The sequence below is a fragment of the Martes martes genome (assembly GCF_963455335.1).
Source record: "Martes martes genome assembly, chromosome: 13".
Taxonomy (NCBI): Eukaryota; Metazoa; Chordata; class Mammalia; order Carnivora; family Mustelidae; genus Martes; species Martes martes.
This window is the reverse complement of record NC_137901.1, coordinates 15,428,726-15,448,018: the sequence shown is the minus strand read 5'-3', so window position 1 is coordinate 15,448,018 and position 19,293 is coordinate 15,428,726.

The following is a 19,293-nucleotide window of genomic DNA, read 5'->3' as shown; positions in this document are numbered from 1 at the left end:
TAGATAAACCAAATGGGAACAAAATTAATCTTGATCCCTACACCCCACTCAAAATTCAGCTCAAGGTGGTTTATTGATTTTCATGTGAGTGCTGTAACAATAAAGCTTTTAGGGGGAAAAAGAGACTATTTTCATGGTTTTGGAGGAAGGAAAAAGTTCATAAACAATTACAATTGACAAATTGGACTACATAAGTGACAAAAGACTTACTTGTATAAGTGATTTTAAAAATCTCCTATAAATAATAAGAAAAATTCAGAATGCAATTTTTAAATAAAAAGACATTAGACTGGGCAAGACAGTTCATAAACGATATGCACATGTCAATAACTGAGTGAGAAGTGCTTAACATACTGTTTTTGTATACTAACCTTGTATACAATACTTGCTAAATATGCTGATAAATTCTAATAAATTCTGTTTTATCTATTTTCTTCATATACAATCATGATGTTTTACAGTACTTTTCTTTCCTTTTTTTAAAGATTTTATTTATTTGCTTATTTGAGAGAGAGAGAGCACACATAAGCAGGAAGGGCAGAAGGAGAGAGAGAGAGAATCCCAAACAGACACCTTACTGAGTGCAGAGCCCAATGTGGGGCTAGATCTCGTGACTCTGACATCAAGACCTGAGTCAAAATCAAGAATCGGGTGCTTAACCAACTGCGCCACTCAGGCACCCCTATTTCTTTTTAATTTATAGGAATTTCTTTCTTTCAAAAATTTTCTTATTGAGCTGGCTAGAAGATTTAGTATAATGTTTAACAGAAGTTATAATAGTGAGCCCTGTTGTCTTATTTCTAACCTCAAAGATTTTCCATATAGCACCACCAAATATGATAATTGTTGCATTTATCCTTTTACAAGTAAGGCAGTTCTTATTCATTTCTGGTTTGTTAGTGGATCTTTTACAATCACAAACTGATGTTGAGAACTCCAAAGCTATTTTTGTACCTATAGAATCGTTTAAATGATATTCCCACCTTTTAAATTAATGTGATAAATTGCATCAGTTGATTTTTGAATGCTAAACTACACTTCCTTTCCTGGAATAAACTCTACTTGTTTGTGACATATTATAGTTTTTGTGTATAAGAGGTTTGGTTTGTCAATAATGTTTTTAGAATTTTGTGTCTACATCTGTATTTTAGTAGACAATGAAACATCCTGGATCACAAAATCCAGAGAGAAGAGTGAGAATGAATTAGTCTAAGCTCAACACCACCAATGAAAATGAATTATAAATGCATGTCCTACCAATATGACTCCAGTGGTCTCATCTGTAAGTGAAGGAGACATCATTATACTGATATGTGCGACAGAAAGAACTCTTTGATAGGATATCACCTAGATGACTCCTTGTAAAATTATGAGTTATCTCTCCATGGAACCAAACAGCCTGTTAGTGTTTGGGGATCCTCATGATGTTCCCTTCCTCCCTCCACTGTAGAATCAAACTGTTTTGCTGTGATGTTTGGCCATAGGTCCCAGGTCTTTGTACCAGTTTTTAAGGGAGAAGAGAAAAAAATCAGTTCTTACAGTCATTACGTGTTATAAGAAGCATGATAGACTTCAGAACATTGACCAGTATGTAGATTTCAGTTGACTTTCCTTCTCGCAGCAGCTCTTAAGAAATTATGTCCTACTAAATAGAAACACTGATCCAAACTTATTTCCTGTTATTCCTCTTCACATGCCTGAGACCAATGGGATTTTTTTCACTGTTACTACATTCTTACCATGACTTTTCTTTTGGCTGTGCCGTTTCCTCCACTTTGAAATGTCTACTCTGTTCACCGCATGTCTATGTTGTATCCATTAGTTAAGTCCAACTCTTCCAGGAAGCTCCACTGACGTGGAGTTTATATGCCTCCCAGTGTCCATAACAGTTAATTTTCTAGGTACCTAGCACAGCGCTAGATCCTGGGCTGAATCCCTGAATGACATAGACAATTTCCCAACTTTCACAGTTTCTCCTAAAACAAATAGTAAATTGTTGTATAACTGATTACTTAAAGTACACTAGAAAGAAATACTTGTGATATTTACTTTGATTTCTACTTTTACATGTGTAGGTTTTGATTGTTTTCATTTTGGGATTATCCTAAAGGGTTAATGTCTATTAAACTTTTTTCTGAGAATCTTTTGTTTTTGTTTATACATTTTATCATTTCCTTAAAAAAAGTCTGTGTGCTTTTTGTAACTTTACCCTCATTTTTCTGCTTTATTTTCTTCTAAGTTATACTGTTCACGTTTGTGTGTATGTTGTGAGGATGACAGTCTTCAAAAATGCTTTCTCTCTATTTATACCATTTTATTGTCCTAAACTATTCAAACATTTGATTTTTTTCCCTATAAGTACTTCATATATATCATCAATAGTTCGGTTTCAAGTGAGCTTCACATTTTAGGGCTATTTTCATTTAAAATTTGGTGTTTAAATACTTATCTGTGAGTTCTAAGATTTTTTCAAAAATAAATATGGTTCTATACTATCACCTAAGGTTAGAGAATATTAGTTCCATTTTTTATGAGTTGAGGAATTTTATCTGCTCCAAATCCAGTTTTGTGTTATTTCTATTATGCCTTTTCTTAGTACCACCTTATTATCCTGTTAAATTGATTCTTTCTACATGTAAGGTAGCCTTTGTCAATATGCTTTCTTCTCAAGTGAAAATTTCATATTACGGATGAATTTTTGAACAATGCGAATAACACATTTTTTCCTTTGTTACCCGACTTTTATCAAATTATTAATATGAATCAGAGAATGGATTTCTGTGTGGAAAGCTAACTTTTAGGAGCAGTGAAGAAAAGCAAGATGGGCCACAGAAGTAGCTAAAGACTCACAAAGGCATGTGGATGGGGATTTGATGCTGTGAGGGAAAAATTCAAAACTAATCAAATAAGTTAGAGCACAGCCACTTTTCAGTGGAGAAAGAAAGCACAGGAGAGAAAAATGCAAAGAAGAAGGCTAAAAGCTCAGTCACTTGCCTGGAAATTTATTTATTCATGTAGAGAAAGGTAATTTTTAAGTGAGAATGTGTATCACAAAGCACTTTTTCTTAAATGGGTCCCCACAGTGTTTAATATTTACTCATCTTAATAAACAAAGTAGGTTAAAAGTAGCAGCAGTGGTTCAGCTGTTAAACTCAATAAAGAGGAGAAATTATTTAACTAGAATAAATACAGTAACAATGAAATGGTCATAAAATTAGGCATAAAAATGCCTATGTACACAGTGTCTTCATATGAACAGAGATTTTATAGAAGAGAGAGAAAAATGCAAAGGTAACCTAAAAAGTAATTGAAAAAGCCTATTTAAAAATATTTTTCTAATATAATAATAGGATAATTTTTTTTTCCCCTGAACTCAAGAAATAAGTATGGATCAACAGGGTGATCCCTTTCAGGCTGCATTTCTCAGCACAGCACTATTGCTATTTGGGGCCAGTAATTCTTTGTTGGGGGGTGTCCTGCATGTTCACTATAGGATTCTACTGTTGGTACCCTTGGTCTCTGTCCATTTGATGTTAGTACCATCTCTAGCCCCTGAGTTGTGGTAACCAGATGTCTTTAGACAGTGCCAGATGTTCCCACCCATGGGGTTGGGTGAGGAAAAATTACTCCTGGTTGAGAACTGTCACTTTAATGTAATAGTCAAATTTTAAAAAGTCAAAACAAACCAAGCTTCCCTAGTCACAGTATTGATTTTACACAAAACAAACACACAAAAAAACTCAAGATACTGGCTATGGTTTCAAAGCCTACCGGGGAGACTGTAACCATTACCTACCGCACAGGTATTGAATGCTAAAGTTAGAGTATTAGTCGTTGAATACCTATTTTACAAGTGAAAGAGCTGATGGTTGTGTTAGCCATCACTTTATTGTTCAACAGCACAGCCTGCTACACGATAAATATCCCTGTGATCCAAGTTTAAGGAAAGCTGTCTACTTAGAATTATCCTTATTACCTTGTTTAGAAAATCCCTATTGAAGACAGCCAAAAATATACATAAAATAGAAGGTAACACAAAACCCCAAACAAGTGCCCTGGTAAAGGTTCCTGGAACTTCTCAGCAACAATGAGTAGTTTCTGTTGTTCTGCTCTGGGCTGCCTACCTCCTACCTCTGACTTCAGCAACATGACCTTCTTCTGTGGGATAGGATCTTCCAATTATTCTGGCTTTGGAATAGCCAGACCCAGATGGCCCACAGACCTGTTAAGAATCCCTTCAGATGTTGCAATAAAACAGGTTTTGTCCTGTCTTTCTACTCTTCGAAGAGGCCTGAACTGAGTGGGTAGGGCAGTTGCTTCCCCAGATCAACCCTGTACCATATATATATACACACACACACACACACACACACACACACACACACACATATATACCTATATATATATATATATATATGGTATTACTATATATATATGGTATTAGTAAAACAATGTTAGTATGTAAGTAACGATGTACTGGGTGAATATATATATATATATATGGTATTACAATTATATATATATAAAATAAAGTATACAGGAATAGGTATTCATAAGGGATGGAATGAATATAGTATTAAGTATATTTACACCTTTTACAATTTTTTTATCTCACTAAAAATGTTACTCATTCTAGTTTAGTGAAAGCTATGTGATTCAATATTTATCTTTGGAAAATCTGGTTTAAATACTTGGAGATATAAGAATTCAAAAATCTAGTTTGAAGTTCAGTTTATCTAACATATGATGCATAATGACCATCTTTAAAAAATCTTTTATTATTTTTATTTTATTATATTTATTATTCATTTATTATTAATTATTATTATCTTTTAAAAAAGATATATCACAATGACAAAATTTATAAAATAGAAAATACATTCTTAAGACAAGTTTGCCATTATTAATAGTGAATACAAATGTATATAGGAAGTAACATTCCTAATATTTTGAATTTTTGGCCAATGTCATCAAATCTGATTAGCTTGCCATTATTTTTACTAAGTAATGTGGCTGATAAAGGGCTTATACTAGAAGTAAAAAGAAAATTTCTGAAGAACGACATCACTATTATTTAAAATTTTTGTTTTCTTTTCAAGAGTTTTCAAGAATTTATTTAAAGCCACTACTTCATTTTCTGAGTTAAAACTAGATAATATAATCCATCAATCCACTTAAGTGGCAACAAATACATATTTATGCTTTGCAAAATATGGAAACAGAGGAAGGCACTGTTGCTTATACCTCTGAATAACAGAACTCATAATTTTCCTTGAAGGTATGCTATGTACTGCAGCTGATGTTGGAGGGCGTGAAAATCAGTCTATACATTAAATATTAGTAAAACCCAACTGTCATATGTTATATTAAAATGAATGGAAGTGGAAATGAGCCATGTCCTTCCTAAGCAGCTGTGGAAAGTTCTGCCCTTTCCTTAGGCTACACGTCTTCCTCAATTCCATAACTTATGGACTGTTTCTTTTCCTAACATTCCACGTGTAACTTTACTCCTTAAGTGAAATACAAATATTTTCAGGATTCTGTATGCAGCTGAGTTGTTCTTTTATTGTCACTCAACCAGGTCTTCTGGGCCTCATGTTCCAAATAGAAAACATACAAAGACAGAACAAGACGCCATAATGACATGACATTTGGGCTGATAATTGGACACTAGGAAATCAAAGGTAGACAAGGTTCTCTTGCTAAGAATGACTTCAGCAGTTTGTTTGAGATTCTTAGGGCCTAGAATTATAAAATTATTTATTGATAAACAATATAAGTATTTTAAAAGTACAATTAACAGCAATTACATAAGAGCAATTCAGAAGAATGTGCTATAAATTACACTATTTTATGCTCTCAAGAAAATGGCAAAATCTATGTGTCCTGGAAATCTTTCTTCTGTTTTCCATCATCATGGTCAATGACCATCAGATCACATCAGTCTGAGGAGAATTGATTTTCCATTTACAAGTCCAAAAACTACCTAGGTATTTAACTCTAGACCAAGTAATACGTTTGTAGAGATATAGAAATCAGATGTTTGGGGTGTGTTGCAACAAAGAGTTTACAAATGGAGGAAAACACAATTACCCAAATTAAAAAAGGATAAACAGATGGAAGCAAGTCATATAGAAAATAAGATTCATAAAGTTCTCAAAGGACTATGTTGCTGAGGCCCTCTGGTTATTCCATTGTAAAGAAATAGCAATGCATTTAGATTTTTATTCTTATAAATAATGTGGGCTTGAATCACAAAGTTGGAAGTTCTAGAAGACAATCCATAAGTGTTTTCGAGGTGGGAAAGATGTTAGGGTTTGAAGCCAATGGCCAAGAAAGAACTCTTTAGATGTCTTTGGTGCAAAACGGTGTTTTTTTTTTTTTTTTAAAGATTTTTTTTTTAATTTATTTGACAGAGAGAGAGAGACGCAGGAAGAGAGGGAACACAAGCAGGGGGAGCGGGAGAGGGAGAAGCAGGCTTCTCATGGAGTAGGGTGCCAATGCGGGGCTTGATCCCAGGACCCTGGAATCAGGACCTGAGCTGAAGGCATACGCTTAACGACTGAGCCACCCAGGTGCCCCAAAAAGGTGGTTTTATTAAAACACAGGGACAGGACCCATGGACAGAAAGAGCTGCCCTGGGGTCCTGAGGAGTGGCCCATTATATACTTTCAAGTTGGGAGGGAGTTAGGGATTGCGGAAGTCTCCAAAGAGTTTTGGAAACAAGGTTTCCAGGACTTTGGCGGGGCTAGTTACTGTTGGGAGAAGGTAATTTATTACTGTCTGTTAAAACCTTAGTCATGACTCTTGAGATGTGTATTGGTGGGTCATATGCTTGGGGGATGACTGCCAACATATATCTTGGGGGTTAGAGATAAAGGAAGTTTCCAAAGGAATTTTTTATTTGTTAAAGAGACTCACAAAGGACAATCCTGGGGGTTGTCCTTTTGCCCCTAGCAAAGTATTAACATCGAGGCAGTGGAGCTTCTGGAAGAAGGTCACTCTGCCTGTTTCAAGGACTTGTCAGTGGGCTATAGGTATTAAGAAAATTTAAGTTTTCTTTTGCCTTTGTTTCCCATATCACTTTCTGGAATGAATTAATACTTTTATATTTTTGTATAGTCACCTTTGTTCAGAAGTCTTACAGATATGTTACAGAACTTGTCTAATCGTTTTCCTACTTAAATAATTTCTTTAGGAGAAACCATATTAAAAGCAAAAATCACTGTGCATTTACAGACATCTATGTTGAATGCTGCTCTATATTATAATACCTGCCCACTTTGCATCTTTATGAAGCAAACTCAGGCTTGTCATTAAGATGGCTCTCGTATTCTTTAGGAACACATTCATGGATCTTAACTTTCTCCAGCTAATGACAGTTTTAGGTGTTCCTTCTTCAGAACCCCTCCGACCTTGCGCCTATCCCAGCATTGTATTTCTGACCAGTGTTGTGCTAAGTAGTATTGGAGATTGAGGCAAAAGGAAAAATTGTGATATTGCTTCATTTAAAATTTTGCTGCTTTCTTCATCATGAAATGTTTGCATCAGTTTTGATTTTTAAAAATATCACATCAAAACTTGATTTATTTTGATTACTGAGTTGTTTGTTTTTTGTTTGTTTTTGTTTTTGTTTTTGTTTTGTCAAGCCCTTCAATGTTATAACTGAGCTGAGAGTTCTCTGGTCCTAGCCCTGCTTTTTACAAAGTATTGTTTTTATCTTTATGCCTGCCTCCCTGGTATAGACTGTGGGCTTTCCGAGAGCAATGGCCAAGTTTTTCCATCTTTGAATTACCAGCATCTGGCACAGCACCAGCATGTAGTAGGTGTGCAATAAATACTTTGTAAATACAGATTAGATACACATGCATGCTTTTAAACCTTATGTGTGCTTTTAAAAATTATTCTTTATGAGTCCACTTGACTACAAATGTAATTTTTAAAACCTCAAAAGATAGTCCTCATATTATTCTTGACTTTCAGGGATAGCATTAATTCTAAAATTTCTTTTCAAAATTCCATTTATTATGACACCATACCCAACCCACACTGGCTTCCCTTGTTAGAGAAAATTGTGAACATTTCCCTAATTAATCTTCCATAACCCATTTTTTTTTGTTATTTTTGTCTGATTTAATTGAGTTTTATTTTAAATGAGCTGCTGCCAAGTGTCATTAGAGCTTGATCTACATCTTAATAAGGTGTGCACTAGGGCACAGAGCTGAGCCACAGGCGGAATGGGGTATGGCAGACTTACAAAGAGGCATCAGAGGTGACAGTTAATGGCAGGGTTGTGTCTAGAGACAGAAAAGAAACAGATTAACTTGGCATCTGAAAATGAAGGGATTGGTAGCATTAATTGAGAGCATAAAATAGGTACAGTTGAAATTGGAATTTTTAATTTTCTTCTTCTTCTTCTTCTTCTTCTTCTTCTTCTTCTTCTTCTTCTTCTTCTTCTTCTTCTTTTTTAAGATTTTATTTATTTGAGGGGCACCTGGGTGGCTCAGTTGTTAAACATCTGCCTTCAGCTCAGGTTATTATCCCAGGGTCCTGGGATCGAGCCCCACATAGGGCTCCCTGCCCAGTAGGAAGCCTGCATTCCCTCTCCTACTCCCTAGCTTATGTTCCTGCTCTTGCTTTTCTGTCTCTGTCAAGTAAATAAATAAAATCTTAAAGAAAAAATGATTTTATTTATTTGAGAGACAGAGCATGAATGCGGCAGGAACAGAGGGAGAGGGAAAAGCAGACTCCTCAATGAGTAGGGAGCCTGACATGGGGCTTGATCCCAGGACCCTGAGATTATGACCTGAGCTGAAGACAGATGCTTAACCAACTGAGCCATTCAAGTGCTTCACTTTTATTCTTCTTTATTATTCTAGTAAGTATAAGAAGGCTTAATATTTAATTCAAGAGAATTCTATGTTATAAGTCCTATACTCATTAACAAAAGTGATGACTATAATTTTCCAAGTCAAATCATTTGGTAAAATTTGTTAGCCGGGTCTATATATAATACAATATTTCCTGGGATAATTTAATGGATGGTGAAACTCACATTTCCAGTTCCCCTTCCTTTGAGCTTAACTCAAGAATAGACAATGCAGTGGTATAATGCTACTTGAGAGTTTGTAAGGCACTTACACATAAGATGAAATTAATGAAGAGTGAATGCAGGTGTAGACCAAATCGTATATATTTTAAGATACATAAACACAATAGTTCTGAGTGTCCTCCTAATTTTTGATTTGTCATATAATTTTTCCTTTAGTACTGCGGTGAAATCTGGCATCATAATATCATCACTATCATTAGTATGTATATGTTAATATATAAAATATATGCTATAACATATGATAACATCATCATCATCATCATAGCTATTACCGATAAAGTGTTTCCTGTGTGGCAGGTGTTATTCTAGTGTATATTGTACACATATGGATATGTAGTGACGAGCAAAACTAAGATTCAGATCCAAGGGAACATAGTGATTAAGAACATGGGATATTTCCTTAAAATAGTCTCATCTCTCTGAGAACTTTTTTGTAGTCTGATGATTGTGGCAACACATGAACCCATCCTTACGGCACTCATGGATAGTGGTCATCTGTCCTCTGGTGAATTCATTTATTGACTGGAAATCAATTATCTTCTATAAAAGAAACTTGGATCTTTAATACTTAATTGTGTCCAAGTTCTCTTCATGGAGACCTGTTTTCTTATAGCCTGTTCTTTTTCATCTAGGACTCTTCCTTCTTAGACCACAGAAAATACTCTAAAATCTTGTTTGTATGGCAGAGCTTTAAATACTAGAAGTCAGCTATTGTCCACTATTCCCATCCATCTTGCATTCTTAAACATTTCTAGATCCTTCATTGCTTCTTCAAAGGACACAGTGCCACATTCCTTATATATTGTTCACCTTTCCTGGATATTATCTTATTTTTCAATATTTTTTTTTCCTTTTTAAATTTGAGTCTAGTTGACACGCGGTGTTACATTATTTTTAGGTGTATAGCAGAGTGATTCAACTCCTCTAGACATAATTACGGTATGATCACCACAGGTGTAGCTACCATCCACATACAACACTATCACAGTATCATTGACTATATTCCCTATATGCTGTGCCTTTTATTCCTGTGATTTATTCATTCCACAACTAAAAACCTGTATCTTCTACTCCTTTTTACCCATTTTTGCCCCTCCCCATCCCCCACTTCCCTCTGGCAACTGTCAGTTTGTTCTTTGTATTTATAGGTCTGATTCTACCTTTTGTTTTTTTATTCATTTCCTTTGTTTTATTTTGTTTTAGAATTCTACATGTGAGTGAAATCATATGGCATTTGTCTTTCTCAGTCTGACTTATTTCACTTAGCATAATCCTCTCTAGGTCCAAGATAAACACTACACTATATCTGTGATCTGACTGCAAGGAGTCATAATCTTAGAAACACAGTAGTCCAGATACCAAAGGTCTTGGGTATCCCAAACCAGTTCACCTTCCTCTGACCATGTTTCAGGGCTTGCTTTTAGTTGCCTCTTGCATTATTTTTTTATTTTTTAAAAAGATTTTATTTATTTATTTTTGCCTGTGGGGGGGGGGTGAGAGAGACAGTGAGTGCGTGCAAGCATGGGAGGGGAGGGGCAGAGGGAGAAGCGGACTCCCCACCAAGTGGGGCGAGCCTGCTGTGGGACTCAAATCCAGGACCCTGGGATCATGGCCTGAGCCCAAAAAGATGCTTAACTGACTGAGCCACCCAGCCAGGCGCCCTGCCTCTCGTGTTATTTATCATAGTTTATAATCGGACTTAGGGAGGAACAGGGAGAAATAAGTCCACAGCATTTCGTCCAGTCTAGAAGTCTCAATAACTTAACTTTCCCTACTTTAAGCCTTATCCCTCGTAACCTGTTCTCTGCTATTGTTATGAGCTTTGTCAAATTAAAATCCAGGGTGTACCTGTCCTGATTTAAAATTCTGAATTAATCCTCATTGCCTATAGTATGAGCTTCGAAGTCCTTAGAATGACCTTTAAGGGTTTTTTGTTTTGTTTTGTTTTGTTTTGATGTGACCTCTGTCTACCTCAGAAACCTTGTCACTCCTACAAGCACCTTGCACTTTAGCATGACAGGGTATTTGCAATACCTTGAAAAAACATGGCCATTCTTTACATTAGGACATCCTAACCTCTTCCCCTGAAATGATCTTCCTTTCGCTAACCAAGTGGGCTCCATTTACAAAAGTTGAAGCCACACATGTAATTTAAGGGAGAGATGTTTCAACAAAGTACTTGGGGGGTTGAAAGGTTAGACATGAAAGGTGAGCTGTTTGAGAAATTAATAACAACTGGAGGACCAAAGAAGGAATGTTCTGAGGAAATGAGGGCCATATCACTTCATAACCAATTCTCTAAACTAATTTAATAACTGGCCCATTTGCTGAATGAAAATCTTTTCAAATTTACTTGTTTCTTATAGCTGTTTAGTTGAACTCAACCAGTTTTGTTGTTTTGTTTTGTTTCATTTTGTGGTTGCATTTTATGGAATATTTTTATTTATCTTAGTCCTAGCAAATATCTTTGGCTAGATAGAGAATCACAGAACAGCCATGATGGTGTCAGAGTCTTGTCCAGCATCACTGAGTTGTTCTTAGGGTAAGGACTACAGATCATGGTTGCTCTGTCCCTGGAACTGCAGGACCATACAGCTCAGTGGGGCACAAACCCCAGTCAGGTCCCAGTACCAAGTCCAGTGATTCTGGTAATCATTTCATTTAGAAAGGACATTGTTTCAATATTGAGAGATCTTCCAAGAGTTCCAGCTGTACAGAGTTGGTAAAAAAAAAAAAAAAAACAGATTAAAAAAAAAAAACTCTAATCATAATATCTTAAATTAAGTTTGGATCATTTTCCTCTAGAGGGCAAGTTTATGTCTTAGGGAGCAGAGGTGAGGCCGGGAGCTAAGTCTCATAAGTAACGGAAGCTCCATGACAGCTGGGGGACATGGAAGCACCAACTAGGAGAGCGTTGCACCAAACTTTAGGTGTTTTCTCGTCATTTGGATAGAATTAGTGTACCTTGATGACAGTATGAGCAACTTAATACTCTGCTGAACTGTAGTCCTCCTCAAATATGAAGCCATAGAACATAGCCTTCCAACTTCCTCCTTAAAACAATGAGAAAGATCTGGTGCTTAATGTTAGGCTTTCTGAGAACTCTGAGGTTTAGAATAGAAAGACACCAGGTCCTGAATGTGAGTGGATTCTATCAGTTACTAAAAATAGAGAATAAGCAAAGAAATAAACATACATACATATATACATATATACAGTAAGTCATGGTCTAATCCCAAAGGATCATAGAAACCAACTAATTCAATGGTCCTATTCATCAGTGAGTAGCTACTAAATATTACATTATTTATGCAACCCCGTCTACGAGGTATTGTATGAGTAGTACCAACGATGCTTTGAGCATAGTAACTTGTGCATTGTGCTATTTCTTAAGATGTCTGGATGAAGGCATGAAGAAATGGGCATCTTCCAAATCACAGGCCGCCATTCAGGCCTGCAGCTTTCTGTTCTTCTGTCTCATACAGAATCCCAAAAACAGACAGTAACACCCAAGTTAGAGAGCTTAAAACTGATCTCTGACAGATTCAGAAGATCCTAAAGAATCGGTCGGCACTTCAAGACTTTATTAGAGTCTTTAGCTGTCACTTAATTAGAAGTAAATAAAATGCTAAATAATAGATACTTCTGGTTAACTGAATGATAAATATAATACATTTGGAGCACGTTGTTTAGTCTGCCTTTTTTTTTTTTTTTTCAGATTCTCATTATTATCTAGGGAAGAAAAGAGAGCTAGAGAGAAGATGCACCAGAGATTCCTCCTAAGCTCTATTCCTCGATAGTTCTTTGAATCTCATCTTAAAGTAATGCAGGTTAGTACATTCCTGAAAGTTCAGCATCTTTCTCCTGGTGCTGCTTTGAGGTTCTGTAATGGAGCCGCTAGTTAGGAATTACAAAGAAAATAAATCATGATTAGTTATTTAAACATAAAAAAGATACTTGTGGTTTAGAGGCAGAGTTAAATAACATTACTATGCTAAATGACTCATATGTTAAAAAAATAAAAAACAAAAGGTCATTTATTTCCACAGCCACCACTAAGGTGTCATTAATATTGAAAGGCTTAATATCAACAATAGAAATGTGTTCAGCCCGAAGACCTGGACTGCACCAGGACAACTGAGTTTCTGCGATACCATGGACAGGGCACATAGGTGGCTCAGTTGGTTAAGTGTCAGAGTCTTGGTTTTGGCTCAGGTCATGATCTCCCAGGGATGATCTTGAGGTTGTGAGATCCAGCTCCATATCAGGCCACGGAGCCTGCCTCAGGCTCTCTCTCTCTCCCCCTCTTCCCCCACCCCACCCCCTGTCATGCACAGATGCTGTCTCTCTCTCTCAGATAAATGAATAAAGATCTTTAAAATATCATGCACAATAAAAACCAAAGCAGGTCTCTCTGGTGTCATTGGAAGAGCACACATGATAAATGTGAGGAAACAGAAGATCATAAACTTAAGATTATGTGATTTACAGTCCTGATGAGATGACAAGTGTACCTCTGACCTCGGTCTGTCACTATGGTTTTCAGTCTTGGCAAATCCATTTGTTTCATCAGTTGAGTGAGTGCAAAAAGAAACTACTCTTTCTTATCTGTCATGCACAGTCTATATAGAAGGCAATTTTATGGGGAACCCAGAGTACCTAAAAGAGGAGATTTACATGGACTAGATTTAATGGACTCTCAAGTCATCCAAATAACGGTGGCCCTTATTGTGTGGGTGTTAAATCATGTTGTCCAGGAACAGTGTTTTGATATACCAACCAGCCTGTGGGGTGTGAGTCTTCAGGAACAGTGATGTACTCTGGAAAATTAATACTAGCCACTTCAGGGCTAATTCTAATGTGTTTCATTATTTCTATGTCCAGCAAATTTGCATCTTTCTAAAGCTATCTTAGATAAGCCTTCTCATATTTTAAGTAGATAGGGAAAAAGCATCCTTTGTAATAATTGAGCTGTTGAGGACAATTCTCTTTTTGCTAAAATGTTTGAAAGATATGAATAAGGTCTAATATAGAAAGGTCTCAACTTTTCTACTTATGTGGAAAAGAAACCAGAGAATTTATAATCAAAGAAATAAAGGTGAGAGAAAAACTTTAAAATGGCTCATTCTATTTTAATTCTTCTTCTTTATTAGTTATGATTTCTTAATATTAATTTCTAAATTCCACTCTGGCTTTTTAAACTGACCTATTGACTGTAATAGCTCTCTTAAAATTGTGGCCATAAGGTCAAACCACTACTTAAATATTGGTTACATTGTACCTAAGTGTAAAATGAAGATCTTCTCATTAAAAATGAGCATATATTATTTCCTATTGTTGACTAAGTGAAGATTATCTACCAAATTCAGTTGCATGGGGACCCCAATTGAGGAACGTGTGCAGAACCCAAACAGCTCTTTCACCTTAGCCATATATGATATATGATTCTTCCAGTTACATGTTGTGTAATAAGTCACTCTCACACCTAGTGGTGAAACATTTTTTTTTTTTTTTTTTTTAATTCCCACAAGTCTGCACCTGGGGCTGTCTCTACTCAATTGTGCATTAGTTGGCGTGACTCAAAGCCTGGAGCTTTGAGTAGAGCACTTCGTAAGCTTGCTCCCTCACATCTAAGCATGGGTTTAAAAGATTCAGAGAGCTGGGTGATAGAGCATCAGATCCTGTAATGTTTTAAAGTTTTATTTTGAATGATGTCAACTATTTGTTTTCCTGAAGAAAGAGAAAGCATAAAACCCCAGAGTAGAAATACTCACAGGCCAGAGGGCATTGTATTTGTGGTCTGAGGAATAAAACCCTAATTGAAATGACTAATTACTTAGGCTTCACTTTCTCCTCTGTTTTTCCAATATATGATTTAGTAAAATCTATTTCAGATAGAAAGACACCTTTAAAAAAAAATTAGTAATGATTTAGAAAGGAAACAAAATAGGATTTAAAACTAAATATAATTCAAAAAACAAGAGACACATAATAAATAAAATGAAGATAAACACGTATCAGATAAAGTGCCCAGGGTTTAAAAGAAAATATTAGGATATTTCCATAATTCATAAATTTCTTAGAGAAAACAAAACTAAATTAGCTCCAAAAACATTTATCAAAAACAGGAAAGGGATAGAATGTGAGTGTTGAATTACAGAATAAATGGGAAGATGTTACATTTTTACTAAAATTAATGCTACCTTAGAGGCAACAAAAAGTACAATTGATATGGTAAAAGCATAGACAAGGCAAGAGGGCCAGACTTGAAAAAAATCACACAAAATTAGGTGGAAATTAACAAAATGTTAACATTAAAATAATGAATAGGGAAAGTAAAATATATGAAGACAGATGAAGAAATATGATTTATGCTCTATTAAATAAGAGAATAAAAATAAACACATGAAAATTTTTTAAAAAAGGTATTTCCTGAAAATTCTAGTTTTCCTAGGAAAAAGTCTTCTAAGAAAACTAGAATCTTCAGGGGAAAGCCCAGTGTGGGGGAGAAAATGATATGGAATAATTACTAACAATATCTATCACAGTGGCATTTTAAAAAAAGACCTCTGAGGATAAAGAAGGAATCTAAGAGGCATCCAAAAAACAAAAATCATGTCGATTTTCAGAGGGGAAATATCAGGGTGATATCAAGATTCAAAATACTGCATTTTAATATTGAATCACATTTCCAAAGAGAAAAAAGTTTAATTTAGTAGGGTTTCATATTTAGCTATAAGTCATGCAAATATTCTGACATACATAAGAATTTGAAAAATAAAGCAACCTTCAATTTTATAGGAAACAAGAAAAATTTACCTAATAAAAGTGATCAAAAATAAATGCACTCAATCTAAATAAATTAAAATAAAAACGACCAGGAAAAGAAGATTTAAGTTAGGATATAGAAACCTGTGAAACTGAGAGGAGTCAAGATGGCGGAGAAGTAGCAGGCTGAGACGACATCGGGTAGCAGGAGATCAGCTAGATGCTTATCTAACCATTGTGAACACCTACAAATCCAACGGGAAATCGAAGAGAAGAAGAGCAACAATTCTAGAAACAGAAAATTGATCACTTTCTGAAAGGTAGGACCTGCGGAGAAGTGAATCCAAAGCTACGACAGATCACGGGGGGAGGGGCTGGCTCCCGGCAAGCGGCAGAGCAACGGAGCACAAAATCGGGACTTTTAAAAGTCTGTTCCACGGAGGGACATCGCTCCAGAGGCTAAACCGGGGGGTCCCGTGGGGTCACAGAAGGACGGGGGTGTCTGAGGGTTGCAGAGCTCGCAGGTATTAGAGCGGGGAAGCCGGCCACAGAGACAGAGCCGAGGAGTGAGCTCTCAGCTCGGGGTCACCTTGAACCGGTCGCAGGCTGGGTGGCCTCGGAGCGCGGCCGGAGGCCGCGTAGATGGAAGCAACCGAGCACTTTTCTCCAAGTGCGACCAGAGGCCAGGGAGACGGGAGCAATTGGGTGCTTTTCTCTGAGGGCTCACTGAAGAGCGGGACCCCGAGCTCTCGGCTCCTCCAGACCAGAGCCCTGGTGGCCGCCATTTTCATTCCCGTCCTCCGGAACTCTACGGAAAGTGTTCAGGGAACAAAAGCTCCCGAAAGCGAACTCCAGCGGATTACTTAGCCCGGCCCCTGGTAAGGGTGGGGCAATTCCGCCTCAGGCAAAGACACTTGAGAATCACTACAACAGGCCCCTCCCCCAGAAGATCAACAAGAAATCCAGCCAAGACCAACTTCACTTACCAAGGAGAACAGGGGAATTCCAGAGAAGGAGAAAGCAAAGCATGGCTTTCTCCCCATGATTCTTTAGTCTTGCAGTTAATATTTTTTTTCTGTTTTCTTCTGCTAAATTTTTTTTTAACTTTTACCTGTTCCTCTTTTAACTTTTTTTTAACTAGTTTATCTTAACAATACCTTACCAAAAAAATAATAATAATAATCTTTTTTGAACCTTCATCATTATAGTCATATTTTATCTTCCATTGTATCTAACTATATTTTTATATATACATATATTTTCTTTTTTTAATATTTTTTCCTTATTTGTTTTCTTTTCTTTCTTTTTTTTTTTTTTTCTTGTTTATCCCCTTTCTCCCTCCCACGATTTGGGGTCTCTTCTGATTTGGTTAAAGCACATTTCCCTGGGGTCTTTGCCACCCTTTTAACATTTTATTTGCTCCTTTATATATTCTTATCTGGACAAAATAACAAGGCAGAAAAACTCACCACAAAAAGAAGAACAAGAAGCAGTACCAAAGGCTAGGGACTTAATCATTATGGGCATTGGTAATATGACAGACCTAGAGTTCAGAATGACGATTCGCAAGGTTCTAGCCAGGCTCGAAAAAGGCATGGAAGATATTACAGAAACCCTCTCCAGAGAGATAAAAGCCCTTTCTGGAGAAAGAAAAGAACTAGAACCTAACCAAGTTGAAATAAAAAAAGCTATTAATGAGGTGCAATAAAAAATGGAAGCTCTTACTGCTAAGATAAATGAGGCAGAAGAAAGAATTAGTGACATAGAAGACCAAATCGCAGAGAATAAAGAAGCTGAGCAAAAGAGAGACAAACAAATACTGGACCACGAGGAGAGAATTCGAGAGATAAGTGACACCATAAGACAACACAACATTAGGATAATTGGGATTCCAGAAGAAGAAAGAGAGAGGGGAGCAGAAGTTATATTGGAGAGAATTATTGGAGAGAATTTCCCTAATATGGCAAAGGGAACAAACATCAAAATCCAGGAGATGCAAAGAACGCCCCCAAAATCAATAAAAATAGGTCCATACTCCGTCACCTGATAGTAAGATTTACAAGTCTTAGCGACAAAGAGAAAATCCTGAAAGCAGCCCAGGAAAAGAAGTCTGTAGCATACAAGGGTAAAAACATTAGATTGGCAGCAGACTTATCCACAGAGACCTGGCAGGCCAGAAAGAACTGGCATGATATATTCAGAGCACTAAATGAGAAAAACATGCAGCCAAGAATACTATATCCAGCTAGGCTATCATTGAAAATAGAAAGGAGAGATAAAAAGCTTCCAGGACAAACAAAAACTGAAAGAATTTGCAAGCACCAAACCAGTTCTACAGGAAATATTGAAAGGGGTCCTCTAAGCAAAGAGACACTCTAAAAGTAGTAGATCAGAAAGGAACAGAGACAATATACAGTAACAGTCACCTTACAGGCAATACAATGGCAATACATATCTCTCAATAGTTACCCTGAATGTTAATGGGCTAAATGCCCCAGTCAAAAGACACAGTGTATCAGATTGGATAAAAAAACAAAACCCATCAATATGCTGCCTACAAGAAACTCATTTTAGACCCGAAGACACCCCCAGATTTAAAGTGAGGGGGTGGAAAACAATGTAACATGCTAATGGATATCAGAAGAAATTGGGGTGGCAATCCTTATATCAGATCAATTAGATTTTAAGCCAAAGACTATAATAAGAGATGAGGAAGGACACTAAATCATGCTCAAAGGGTCTGTCCAACAAGAAGATCTAACAATCTTAAATATCCATGCCCCTAACATGGGAGCAGCCAACTATATAAACCAATTAATAACAAAATCAAAGAAACACATTGACAATAATACAATAATAGTAGGGGACTTTAACACTCCCCTCACTGAAATGGACAGATCATCCAAGCAAAAGATCAACAAGGAAATAAAGGCCTTGAATGATACACTGGACCAGATAGACATCACAGATTTATTCAGAACATTACATCCCAAGGCAACAGAATACACATTCTTCTCTAGTGCACATGGAACATTCTCCAGGATAGACCACATCCTGGGTCATAAATCAGGTCTCAACTGGTATCAAAAGATTGGGATCATCCCCTGCATATTTTCAGACCACAATGCTCTGAAGCTAGAACTCAATCACAAGAGGAAATTTGGAAAGAACACAAATACATGGAGACTAAACAGCATCCTTCTAAAGAATGAATGGGTCAACCAGGAAATTAAAGAAGAATTGAAAAAATTCATGGAAACAAATGATAATGAAAACACAGTGGTTCAAAATCTGTGGGACACAACAAAGGCAGTCCTAAGAGGAAAATATATAGTGGTACAAGCTTTTCTCAAGAAACAAGAAAGGTCTCAAGTACACAACCTAACCCTACACCTAAAGGAGCTGGAGAAAGA